The sequence below is a fragment of the Stylophora pistillata genome, chromosome 3 (genome assembly GCF_964205215.1).
Source record: "Stylophora pistillata chromosome 3, jaStyPist1.2, whole genome shotgun sequence".
Lineage (NCBI taxonomy): Eukaryota > Metazoa > Cnidaria > Anthozoa > Scleractinia > Pocilloporidae > Stylophora > Stylophora pistillata.
The window spans coordinates 28,154,682-28,167,595 of record NC_142521.1 but is presented as its reverse complement, the minus strand read 5'-3'; the positions used below and the strand labels follow the sequence as shown (position 1 = coordinate 28,167,595).

Below are 12,914 nucleotides of genomic sequence, written 5' to 3'. Positions count from 1 at the left end.
GCCTTTGCCAGAACATTTATTGTTCATCATCAACCCATATGCTACAAATTAAACAATGTCAATACCAAGGCCACCCTGACTATCACTGTGTTCTGGGAAAATTTACGGGTGTGGGGTTCGGACACTTTCTATTTTTCTGTTGTGCATTCAAGTTTGTTGCCAGCCAAGTTTTACTTTCCAGCTTTCAAACTAGTTCTTGTATTTGGCCCGTACCTTTGATTAATCTCGCATCCTACCCCAGAACACCACAGCCCTTCAGGCGTACTGGTATCAGACTTGCCAGCATGGCGATGACATCACCCAATGGGACTGCCTCTTACAACAATTGACGTGGTCTTACAGACCTTCCTCCCGTAGGTACTCCTAGACTGGAGGGAGGCGGGCCCTACCACTCTGACTGTCCTCTTAGTCTAGACCAGAAAGCTACAAAAGGTTCACATACTCAAGAAGCTCCTGGAAATTGCATCTTTTCTTTATTTTTACCAAGAACTTTGGTGCCATTGGCATCAAGAGCCTTACAAAAGCCATTGAACAATCATCAACTCCACCAGAAGGCTGCTGTTCTTTCAATTTACAGAGTGTATAACCTTAACATCACTCATCCACACACTAACCCTTTCCTTATTTTTAGATACCTTCCCTACACTTTGGTTACAATCATGGAACCCCATCAGGCCACTACATTTCAGCTTGTTTGGCTTTTGTCCCAGGTCACATGCATAACACAAAAACAACATCCACAAAAAACCAACAACAGCAAGAGAGCTCACTCAATTCATAACTGCAGTCAATTCTTTTCACCCGGCTCTGAAATATACTTGGGAAATTTCTGACAATTCTTTATCCTTCTTAGACGTCAAAGTTTCAATTGAAGGTAACGGTTTATGCACTAGTGTGTATTACAAACCTACAGACTCGCATAATTACTTGTTATATTCGTCTGCTCATCCATCTCACGTTAAGAATTCCATTCCTTTTTCTCAGTTTCTAAGACTTCGTCGTTTATGTAGTAATGACTCTGATTTTCACCACAAATCAGAGTCAATGTGCCAGTTCTTCGATAAACGTGGTTACCCTGTTTCCGTCGTTCAAGCGGGTTACCACCGCGCTCAACTTATTGATCGACATTCAGCACTACAAACGTCGCATAAGGAAGATTCCGACCGCATTCCATTCACTCTCACGTTTCACCCTCACAACCACTCAGTTAAATCCATCATTCTTAAAAACTTTAAATTACTTCAAAACGATCCAGAGACAGGCACTATCTTTTCGCAGCCTCCGCTCATTTCATTCAAACGCGACAAAAACTTAGGCAATTTTTTGGTCAGAAGTTCTTTTCAGACTAATGAGCAACCAGGCACTTTTAAATGCGCTCGTGCACGATGCAAAACGTGTCCTTTCATTCACAACACTGATAAATTATCGGGACCTAAACGATCCATTAAGATCACCGATCACTTCACGTGCACCTCCGCTAATGTAATCTATTGCATAACTTGCACTTATTGCAAAAAGATATACATCGGCGAAACAGGCAGAAGACTAGGTGACCGATTCCGAGAACACCTTCGAGACGTGGAAAGGAATGACAAGGACACATCGAAACCAGTCGCTAGACATTTTCATTTACCTAATCATTCTAAGCAACATATGGCAATCTGCGGTCTTTCCTTGCACTTAGGTGGCACGGAAAGCCGTAAAAATCTTGAACAAAAGCTCATCTTTCAAACCGGCAGTCTAAATCCCACAGGGATCAATGAACGCTTTTCATTCCACTAATTTATTCATGTTTTTCTCGTTGCCATGCACCCACCAATAACGTAGCTCCATTTTCTGCCTTTAAAAGCACACACAACTCACAATTCCTCTATTCGCTCCGACGAAGGGCTAACGCTCGAAACGTCAGCTTTTGTAATCATTACGGTGGCCAATTTACCATTTCAACTTTGTTGATATATCCAAATTATTTCGTTACTCCCACCGACGCAGCCCCAAACAGTTTCTTTCGAAACTATCAGCCTTTATTCAACAGCAAGAGAGGCCTGTTCCTTTTCTTCTGATTATTTCACTATCCTTTTAGTTTTACTCGCCTATTGATATTTCTTTGTTTTTACATTAATTATTGTTCCCTTTTGCTCGCCCTGGAGGTAGGGATTTAAGGTGGGAGGAACACTTAAATGGTCTCGCACAACATAAGCACGGGAAACAACATTACTGTGATCAGGGTTGCCCCTCATTAGAACTCAAAAAATTCCCTGACCTCAAAACATTTTTTCACTGACCTTGAATTTAATTAATTATCAAACAAGCCAAATACACTTTTACATTTCTGCATTGCGTTTAAGCTTTCTATCTGATTTGCTACACTCTATCGACTACTTCACAAGCCTTTGTGGAACCCTCAAAACAAAATTCTTGACTTTTCCCCATGACCTTGACGAGAACTAAGATTTTCCCTGACTTTGCAAAATTTTGGTTTTCCTCTGACCGTGGCAACCCTGGAGATAGATTAAGAGAAGGCAGAACCAGGTTTTCTTGTTGCAGAGGAACTTTGACATACAAAGGATACAGCCTTGGCTTGGGATAAGGTGTTCTTACACCATTCAACTATTTGTACAATAGCATAGAATGTTTAACACTACAGTGTGAACATTGTAGCAAAAGCATGCATAAAACATGTTCTGCTATAGCTCTCAGAGTGTGATTGGTTGTGTGTTGATTCAATTCTAACCAGACACTGTTATAGACAGATATCAAGGATAAAAAAAAACACCACAAAGTATCTCAACAGTATCTGCCCATGGTTATGGAGACCACACCCAGCATTGACTGAACTCAGAGAAGAATCCGCTGTACAGGAAACACTGTCACATGTTTACCATTTGTTATTATTATTATTTTTTGGTTGTGCTTTTCTTTTTACAGCAGACCATTAATGATGTAAGGGAGATAAAATTCCCACTTCTCTTTGATATGTAATATTTACATACATTGTTATTTACTTGTGAATTTAGTTGGGTAGCCAAAATATCATTAACTGTTTCCACACAACCTGGCCACTGTACAATTTCAGTGGAAATTAAATGAGTTAATACATAAAATATTCAAAGTATAAATGAAATTTATAATTCTCAGGTTTTATCTTTATACACCTTTAAAGCTTGTTACATAACATTCATATTAAGTTTCATAATTTATATTGGTATATTTTCACATTCTTTCTTTGAACTATGATACAATTAACATTTGTTTACAATATTTTATCAGTCTCTTCCTCTTGCGTACTTGCAATAGTAGCACCAATGAAATATAAATATAAATGAAACTAAACTTTCTTTATCTTTTTTCATATGATAACATGTTAAAACTTCAGTATTCTTGTGACTTACCACAGTTCGTATGATATTTTCCTCAATGAAAAAGACTTTGGTTCATATACCGGTTTTGAGATAACAAAATGCCACTTAAACCGAGATACAAATTTAAATGAGGTTCTCAATGTTTCAAGGGAAGAAAGTATCAATTTTCCTCCAACATCCATTGAGAGCATAGGTCAGATATAAAAATCTATATCTTAACACACCAAGATAATTTTCCCATCCAGAAGCAATCAAGACATTTTAATTAACTATTTCTATCCAAAAGAGAACCAAGACAGTGATGATCTCCATCCAAAACAAAGAAAGAGTCTCAAGGGATTACTTTCTGCACATTACACCATACAGGATAATTATGTAAATCTTGCGAAACGCAATGTTGCTGAACCAGTGGCTGTTTCTTTTGAGTTAAGAACCGTAGACCATTCCTTCGTTTTACAACAGATTTGTGCCCTTAAGCACAATAAGGCCATCAGGTCAGACAGAATCAGTGCCCGTTTATTGAAAGGTGCTTCTCTAACTATAACTCCGTCAATTACGAAATTGTTAAGTCTGTCAACTGCAACCGAGTTTCCTAACATCTGGAAATGCACTAAAGTCACAGTGCTTTTCAAAGTCGGGAACCATACTAGCCCGCCTGATTATCACCCTATTTCAATATTACCAACTCTCAGTAAAATCCAAGAGAGGGCTGTGCATTATCAATTTTATCAATACCTTAACCAACATAACCTACAATGAAAAGCAATTCGGATTTTGGCCTAAACATTCAACAGCTAATGATGTTTCTAGTTTTGCCAACGAAATTTTATTAAATATGGAAAGCGGTAAACCGTGTTGAGCCGTATTCTTGAACCTATCCCAGGCCTTTGATACAGTTGACCACACAATCTTGCTACAAAAGCTGTCATCTCTTGAGGTGACTACTGACACGGCTAAATGGTTTGAGTCATATCTTAATGGACGAATGCAATGTACGCGGTCCAGAATTATCCGATTTGTTACCTGTTACGCATGGCGTGCTTCGGGGCAGCATATTGGGCCCTTTGTTATTTCTTATTTACATAAATGATTTGCCTACTGTCACGAAGCATTCAATGGTAGCCCTATATGCTGATGACACAGTGCTTTATTGCTATGGCTCAAACCCAGCTGGTCTGGAGTGCGCCCCAAACGCCGACTTCCATGCTATTGTGAACTGGTTAAATGATAACAAACGTACTCTTAATGTTGACAAGACCAAAGCAATGCTTATTTGTAGTGATTCCAAGCTTCACAAGTTAAACAGTCTCTCCGTATTTGTTCTTGCTAATCACCTCGATAGTGTTGGAAGTTTTAAGTACTTAGGGGTTATATTATCCAACATTACATTGACTGAACATGCGGAACATGTGATATCTAAAGTGAACCAGAGATTAGGTCTTTTGCGTAGGATCAAGCATTTGTTGCCGTATATTGCACGCCTTCTTTATTGCAAAAGCCTTGTCCTTCCCATCCTTGATTATGCTGATATGGTATGGGGTGATAAGGATAACGCTGTCTGTTACGGTAACTGATTACCGGCACAAAGATAATAACCTCACTATTTGCCATGAAACACAATTTATTTAAATGTAAACAACGGGAGATAACCTAACACGAGCTAGTGACTACTCTTGGAACAATCCTACTAAAATTAACTAAGTACTTCTCTACGCTTATCTGACCACAAGCAAAGTATTGTCCTTCTCTTTGGCGAAATCTCCTGAAGACTTCCCTCGCAGTATCTCACTCCATGGTAAACAACTCTGGACTTGACAGCAGAATGTCAGTCTCACATCCGAACAGGAAAATCCCTTCACTTGTCACACAATATCACTTAAAGATCACAAACAGGGAATGAAGTCCCAAATCACAACAACAACCTGACTAGCGAGTTGCTTATATAAGCATCCGAAGAGAGCCTAGAAGTCTCCAAAAGTAACTATTTATAACCATTACAATAGTAACTATATATTAATATTACAATAAACTCTATTTTTAAACTGACGAGTCACAGTTCTAGAAAATTCTTGAAACAACATATTGCATGACATTGACTTTCGCGAACTTTCTAGACAATTCCGATCCCTGTAACAAGACTTAATGAACAATCTGCAGGTGTTGCAAAATAAGGCAGCAAAACTTGTTCTAGATAAACAATTGTACTCTTCTGCAACCGATGCTCTCAATCAGCCCAGCTGGTTTAATTTAAAACAACGCAGGCACTTCCACCGCTGCTTGTATGTTTATAAATGCATGAATAGAATTACATTTCACAAATTGGAATTACCTAGAAACAGCAATGTACATAGATACAACACTCATTGAAGAGATCATCTTAGACTTCCATCAGTAAAACAGAACTGGGGTAAACAAAGAACCTGTTATTATGCCTTTAAAGCCTGGAATGCCTTGGACAGCGACTAGAAGAACTCTGGCACTATATGTCAGTCTAGAAATAATTTTTTAAATCTTTTAATCTATAGCTTACTTTTGTACTTTTTAATAATTGTAATTTGTGTACTCAATTTTAACAATTTAATGTTATTTTGGATCTGGACCTCTGTATTATATATATAACAAGTTAAAAGGCCTCGAGCCAACAGTGTCGCCGCGCCAGAAGGATCCAAAAGGATTCACAGTCCAAACCTCGATAAATAATAGGAATTATATTATAGTACACGAGGACGGGCAACTTCAAGCTAAGAAAGACATATACTCAAATAAAAAGTTCAAGAAAGTTTAATAAAATACGTTTCGGTCCGAGACCTTCATCAGTTGTAATACAAAGACTTATAAATTCCTTAAATAGATTTATATAGGGCGTGATGACACATAAACAAAAACAGTAACTACTACGCAAAAAATTATCACAATAAAAAATTGTTGAATCTACTGAAAATGTTAAGGAACCAGCATTGACTTGAAAGGCGAGAATTGTGCTAAAATTCCCAATCAACGCTGAGACTGGGACCTTTGATGCCCGCACAATTTGAAAAAATTCTCCGCATTAATTATAGTTTATTCTTTTTTTGGAGTGAAATTCCTGGCGCTTATTCAAGCCGAAGGGTGCCAGAGAGAACAACTGTGTGCTCCGATATGCTTCTTTGGTAATTAGAAGTTTCTCGATGTTACCTGAATTGTTTAGTGTCACCTGCACTTGATCAATGCATTGGAATGAGAAATTGCTTAAATCACGTGGTGTTTTGTTCAAATGTACCGCTACTTCACAGGTCTTTTTCTTAGTAACCATAGCAGACTTGTGGTTGCGAAATCTAACTCTAAAGTCATTTGTAGTGGAACCAATGTATTGTAGGCAACATTTCTTGCATGAAGCCACATGATTTAAGCGATTTCTCATTCCAAAGCATTGATCAAGTGCAGGCGACGGTAAACAATTCAGATAACATCGAGAGACTTCTCGTGTACTACAATATTTTTTATATATGTATATAGTCGTATCTAAATTAATGTCGTAATCTATTTTATTATCAGGAGATAAACTAGAAAGGGATAACCTCTTATCTCCTTTTCACTTTTTATTGATTGTCAATAAACATTTATTATTATTATGGGTGAGAGAGCTTCCTGTTTAAATATCATTATTATTAACTTTCATCCTTATGGTTGAGAAACCTTCATATACATCTAATTTGTAAGAGTGAAGACATTAGTCACAGCTTTTCAAATAGGAAATGACTTGTGCACAACCAAATTCAGAAGGTAATGTGGACAGTCAAGTGACAGTATGTTAAAATATCCAGGTTAAAAAATCTATTAAGAAAATTTTTCCTTGGCACACCAAGACAATTATTTCCATCCAAAACAAGCCAAGACACCAAATTAATTCCATTCCTCGGCACACCAAGACACACAATTATTTCCATCCAAAACAAACCTAGACACTAAGTTAATTCTATCCAAAAAAAATAACCAAGACGTTAATCCAAAAAAAAAAAAGACTTGAGGAAAGAATTTCTGCACATCACCCCGTACAGGATCCAACTTTCATCCTTGTGGTTACGAAACTATCATATATGTCAGATTGGTAAGAGTCAGGACCAAAGTCACAGCTTTTCAAATTGGAATAACTTGAACACAAGTAAATTAACATGGTAATGTGCACAAGTTACCACAGTATATTAAAGACTCCAGGTTTAAAATCCTTTTAACACATCACAACTGGCTTTACAAATGATCAGGTGGACTTGTTTAAAATTGCATTCTAAAACATATCCCAAAATGTTGCTTTGCACTTTCCAGATCCCCATTCCATCAAACACTTCCTTCTCAAAAGACAGAAAATATGGCCTGATTATTATTTGGTGCAAGACAGTCACTGTTCCAGATTTTACAGTAAAGGTTTGTGCAATGAAAGTTCAAAAGGGTGCTATTTTGTTTATCATAAAACTATTGTTCCAATATTGAGCTCAGTATTTACTTGTGATGCAAGCATAGGCATGTAAAAGCTTATACGCTGGATGGAACGCACAGACTTAAGGATAAGCATATATGCATAAGATTATCAAAACGTTTCCTTCTTTTTATGCTTATACCGTCTAGTTAAGACTTGGTTGGCATAAGCGTAAGGATAAACATAAGCGAAAGTCTTTCAGGCAATCAGCAAGCACTATACTGCTTATACCAACCATGTCCCTACTTAACGTAACATTGACTGAGCGCTTGTGCTCATGTTTATGTTGCAGCTGAGCCCACCTGCACATTAACTTGTTACGTTTATGCCTATGCTTGTGTTGCAACTGAGTACTACCCTTGAAGCCTGTTTCGCACTTCTGAGATAATTATTAGCACAAGGATGAAAAAACAAGTACAAGGATGTTTACACCACTCTAAATTTTGTTTTTCGGAATTCTTATTGTTAGTCAGTGGATACTCAAAACAAGGATTTTTTCCTTATTTTGAGTCAATTCCTTGAAATGTAAGGATCAAGATTTCTGCTTTTAAGAATTTTATACTCTCCAATGAAAGTTCCTCAGTTTAAGAATACCACCATTAAAAATAAGATTTACATTCCTTGTTTTAAGAATTATGACTTTGAATTCTCATTTAATGGTATTTCCACTATTGAATAAATATCTCAAATCCTTGCTTTTAGCAAGTATTCATTCTAAGTAGAAAGGTTCTTTTTCCAACTAGATTTATGATAATTGCTTGCCAAAATTTCAGAAATAGCTGTGGAATTGTGCTTGTCAAATTCCCAAGGAAATATAACTAAATATAATTTGAAAAACGTTTTTACATTAATTTTTCTTTCAATGCACTCAATATCTGTGATTCTTCATGAAACAAGAGCACAGTTTTGTGTTCCTAGTTTACCCAAAATGTAAAGCATTAGGAATATCCTTATTGCATCTAATTCACAAAAATTTTTAATTTCAAATGACAATCAAAGTGGTTGTCAAAATAAATCATAAATTTGTAACTTCCAGAAGAATAAGCATGGAATGTAAACTGCTATCATTTGTAATCTTTACTTACAATCATGTGATTATTATACAAAAAATTACCGAACCAGAGTAAAGAATCTCCAACTAAATATAAACCACTTGTTGACAGAATTACAATCATACACCAACAAGGATATTCATCCTTGTAAAGGGATTGTTGTTGTGACTGTCAACTTATTGTTTTAATCTTCAATATGATTCAAAAGAAAAGTTGCTGTATTAATTTCTTGAAGAATATGTCCTAGGTGTAGAGCCTCTACGACGAGCATTTTGGTACAGGCAAATCTGTAGCAAGATTTTTGACAAAGAGAAAGAGTAATCTTCAGTATGATTCAAAGGAAAGGCTACTATACCTATTCCTTGAGAAATTTGTGTTTGTCATGAAGCCGCTATATACTGTTTATTTTAGTATTGGTAAATCTGCAAAAAGACTTACTGAATAGTTAAAATTTCAGCATATTAAGTTAACATGTAGCTGTGCAATTTCTTAAAGAATTGGTGTTTGGTATAAAGCCATGTCACTTGCTGTTAATTTGATATACATCAAATGAAGTGAGAAGTAACTTAAGTCTTGCTTCAAAATATAACTTGCTGCTGTTTATGTATCCTTAGTTCAAAATAATGTAAAAAAATTTTAAAGAAAGCACAATTTGGGTTTATTATGTCAGATTAAAAGTTGTTGTTAAGTTTGTAGTATGGCCTGGCTAACCTGTGTTACATGCACAAAGTATTGATAGAAAGAACCACTTCCTGGAGTTAAGATCCTTGTCTCAAGGACATAGGGATGATGAATTATTTAACAATCCTTGAGAAGTAAGTGCTCTCTTTTGAGATCTTTACTTTCTCATTTTGAAAAAAATAGGTCTTACTATGAGAAACTTTGGTCACCTTAAAGTAAGGACTCTCTTATCAGTTTTAGGCAGTATTTATCACTCACTGTTAGTGCATATATATTCCTTGTTTTGAGAACTGATAATTGCACTCATTTTGAGTGATATCACTCCTGATCTTTAGAACTTCCGGTTCCTCACTCCAGGACGCATTTTTAAGAAAAAAGTCCTTAATTCAAGGTATCTGGAAACATACATTACAAACTTAACAGTGCACCAATAACATACGCATACACAGTGCGAGTTACACCATTGAAGAAACAGCATATCGATTGATTGAACTTATGCTTGAGCTTCTTTCACTGCAGTTCCCACTTGTGAACCATTTTCCAACGTTGATACAGCTCCAGGAATACCAAACAAGCTTCAAACAAGTCACTTAAAGAACAGTAATGGCCGTGAGGGAAACTTCGAAATCGGACTATCGGCGAGCCCGCGGTTGAAATTACCAAAAGATCAGCGTTTTAAATGTAAAATTTATATTTACGTAAAGTTTCAATGTTGGGAATGAGTGAGTATCGGTGGCCTTACGGTAAAAAGCAAGGTGATACACGAGATTTTCAGGGTGGCGACGTAGGTGCTTCAAATCCGCCGTTCTCAAGTAAGTTACGGTTTTTGCTTAGCTTCCTTCTTTGTTTTCTTTTTTTCTTTTTCGGACACAATAATCATTTTCCTGGATGTATACATTTAAAAATAGAAGTATTGATGCCATAAATGAAATATATGCTGCAAGAGATAAAAGTGTATTCGGAGAGATTGGCCAAACTTTAATTAATTCACAAATGAAAAACGTATACTTTTTTACTCTTTCAAGATTATCATTGGCTTCTTTTTCACCCCAACACTATTCTTAGCAACAAAGGTCGCCATTTCGTTTGTTTATCACTTGCCAAAAACCATCAAATACATTCAAAAGCCTAAAATAGAAAAAAGTTTACAGGAATCGACCAATCGAGCGAGCGCCATTCATCACATCATACCTACAACTCGTTTTTGCACACGCGCAATTCACGAGTTAAAAAGTGAACAAAGTTCTTGATTACTTTTCCACACTGTTCTAGTATTCAAATTAAAGGGAGCAGAGTGAAAAAAATGTCTACCTATTCCTACTTCTCCCCAGACCAATCACAAACAAAATTTTGTTCAATGCATAATTAGAGTAACTACACAACAGCAAAGATTTCAAACCATTTACATTTTGATTGATTAACATGCGACACCCCGTTTACAATATCAACCACATTAACCAGCAGATCTGTGATAACAATGGACAAAACCATCTGCTAAGTGATGTCAGATACATCACAGCTTTGAACTCTCTTGAAGCGATCGTACCGAAAAGCAGCCAAGCGATTTTAAGTTTTTATAAGCGATATGGACCTCTTATCTGCGTAGATGGTCCGCTGACATGTAGTTCATGTGCTCCTTTGCTTTTTTTCTTTTTAAACTTGTGATTTGCAAATGAAGTAATTATCAGGTAAGATGAACGTTGATTATATATTAATGTCTGCAAAGTTTTCGGGCAGAAATTTCGAAGCTTAATAGAAGAGACACGAACCTACACTTTTGTGAAGACTATGAATAAGGATTCAACGAACGCATTTTTTTCTTCGAATAGTAAAGAAATTAGAGTTGTTAATGCGTCTGTTTCACCAGAAACTGGGCAATATTCTGACGAACATAGAAGTAAATGGCCATTTTCGCACGCAAGAGGTGACCAATTCGGTCATCTCTTTATTGTAAATTGAGAATAACGCTTATTTTGGAAATGACAGTAAAGATCATTGATTACTAAGGAAATACAAGTATTTTCCAGGAAACGTACGATCGGCGAAAACGACAATACATCAACACCCACAATAGTTTACTTTGAACTCAAAACAACATCACTCTGGAATCAACATCGAGCAGTTTCGGCTGAAAAGACAAGCCCCTGTCGTGTATATAGTGGAGGACTCACCGAGTGGTTATCCTGCTTGGATACGAAGATGGCGAGGACTGTTCAATGCCATGTCAACCTCGTGTTCAACCTTTCTCTTGGAATTAACGATCATGATGTATCTCTCCCATTCTGCTCAGCCCTAGTAGAGAAAAATTCGGCTTATTGAAGCTACAACCTCCGACACTACATAAGTATGTTCATAAAAATCAGAAAAAGTCTCAGAAAATCTTACCATGCGCGCAGCCGACAGTCGAATAACTTAATTAAATGATTTCTTACAAAGAAAGCAGTAATTAAGTGGCAGAACTGTACGCCAATCAGCTGCCGTCCTGCAAAGGAGGCTGATTGACCGGCTACTTCAAACAACTTTCATTGTTTGCTTTAAATAATTAAAAAGAGCACCTCGATGCAGGCAGTTCACGAAAGAATTGAATACTTCTAAAACCTGGTGTTACACAAATAATGTATAGATTGTAATGTTAAATTAAAAAAGCGCTTCAATCCATGCAACTCTACCGTAGCGGGCATGGCAAAGTCCATGCTGACCTTTAACAATAGCCCCAAATCTAAAGTTTAACGAAGTCCAGCAATTAGTTTTGTTTGTCCATACTTTTGCTCTCTTCTTTTGTTTCAAAATGATAAAAGCTTGTTCTTTTTAAAGACATAAAAAAGATGCGAAACGGAGATTATTATCTCTATGTTGAGCGTTGAGCCGCATTTTGTGGGCTAACATAAAGATTTCGGCGGGACGAAAAGTGCATAAACTTATGATTTTAGCCCGCTCGCACGCGCGCATGAATATTTCAGACTTTTTTGTGGTCCTTTGTTTTAGCAGTTTTATTTTCTCAATCCCCTTAAAAAGGATTATCATAGAGGTACAGATTATGTTTTTGGGCACAGTGCCTTCCCAGTCCTTTCATTTTTTACCTTCGCTTATCGGCTCGAGCTTAAAATGACTATGAATCAAGCCCAAAATATCTTTATGCCCGACGACTGAATACATTTCAACCGTCCTGTATTTTCAATAAAACTTTCGCTCTAGAACAATGTTATGATACTTACAGAATGAATGTGTAAACAGGTAAAAGCGATTTGAGAAAACAAGTATAGTATCTGAAAAAGAAGGAATAATGGCTGATAGTTTCGAAAGAAACTGTTTGGGGCTGCGTCGGTGGGAGTAACGAAATAATTTGGATATATCAACAAAGTTGAA

The 12,914-nt window shown here is 36.7% G+C and overlaps 1 long non-coding RNA gene across 2 annotated transcripts in view; it reads right to left on the bottom strand.

The window, feature by feature from the left end:
• The window catches only part of LOC148735429 (uncharacterized), a 12,672-nt gene extending 681 nt beyond the window's left edge, over positions 1 to 11,991 (bottom strand). Inside the window, exons 1-3 of one of the 2 annotated variants that reach the window (XR_015998932.1) lie at positions 11,934 to 11,991; positions 11,720 to 11,840; positions 1 to 2,501 (exon numbers count right to left, since the gene is read on the bottom strand). The exon at positions 1 to 2,501 is cut by the window's left edge and continues 681 nt beyond it. This is a non-coding gene — a long non-coding RNA (uncharacterized LOC148735429). Of the gene's footprint in view, positions 2,502 to 4,965; positions 9,155 to 11,719; positions 11,841 to 11,933 lie in introns of those variants that run through there. The other variant, XR_015998931.1, reaches the window with a different exon arrangement.
• Between the last annotated feature and the right edge of the window lie 923 nt (positions 11,992 to 12,914).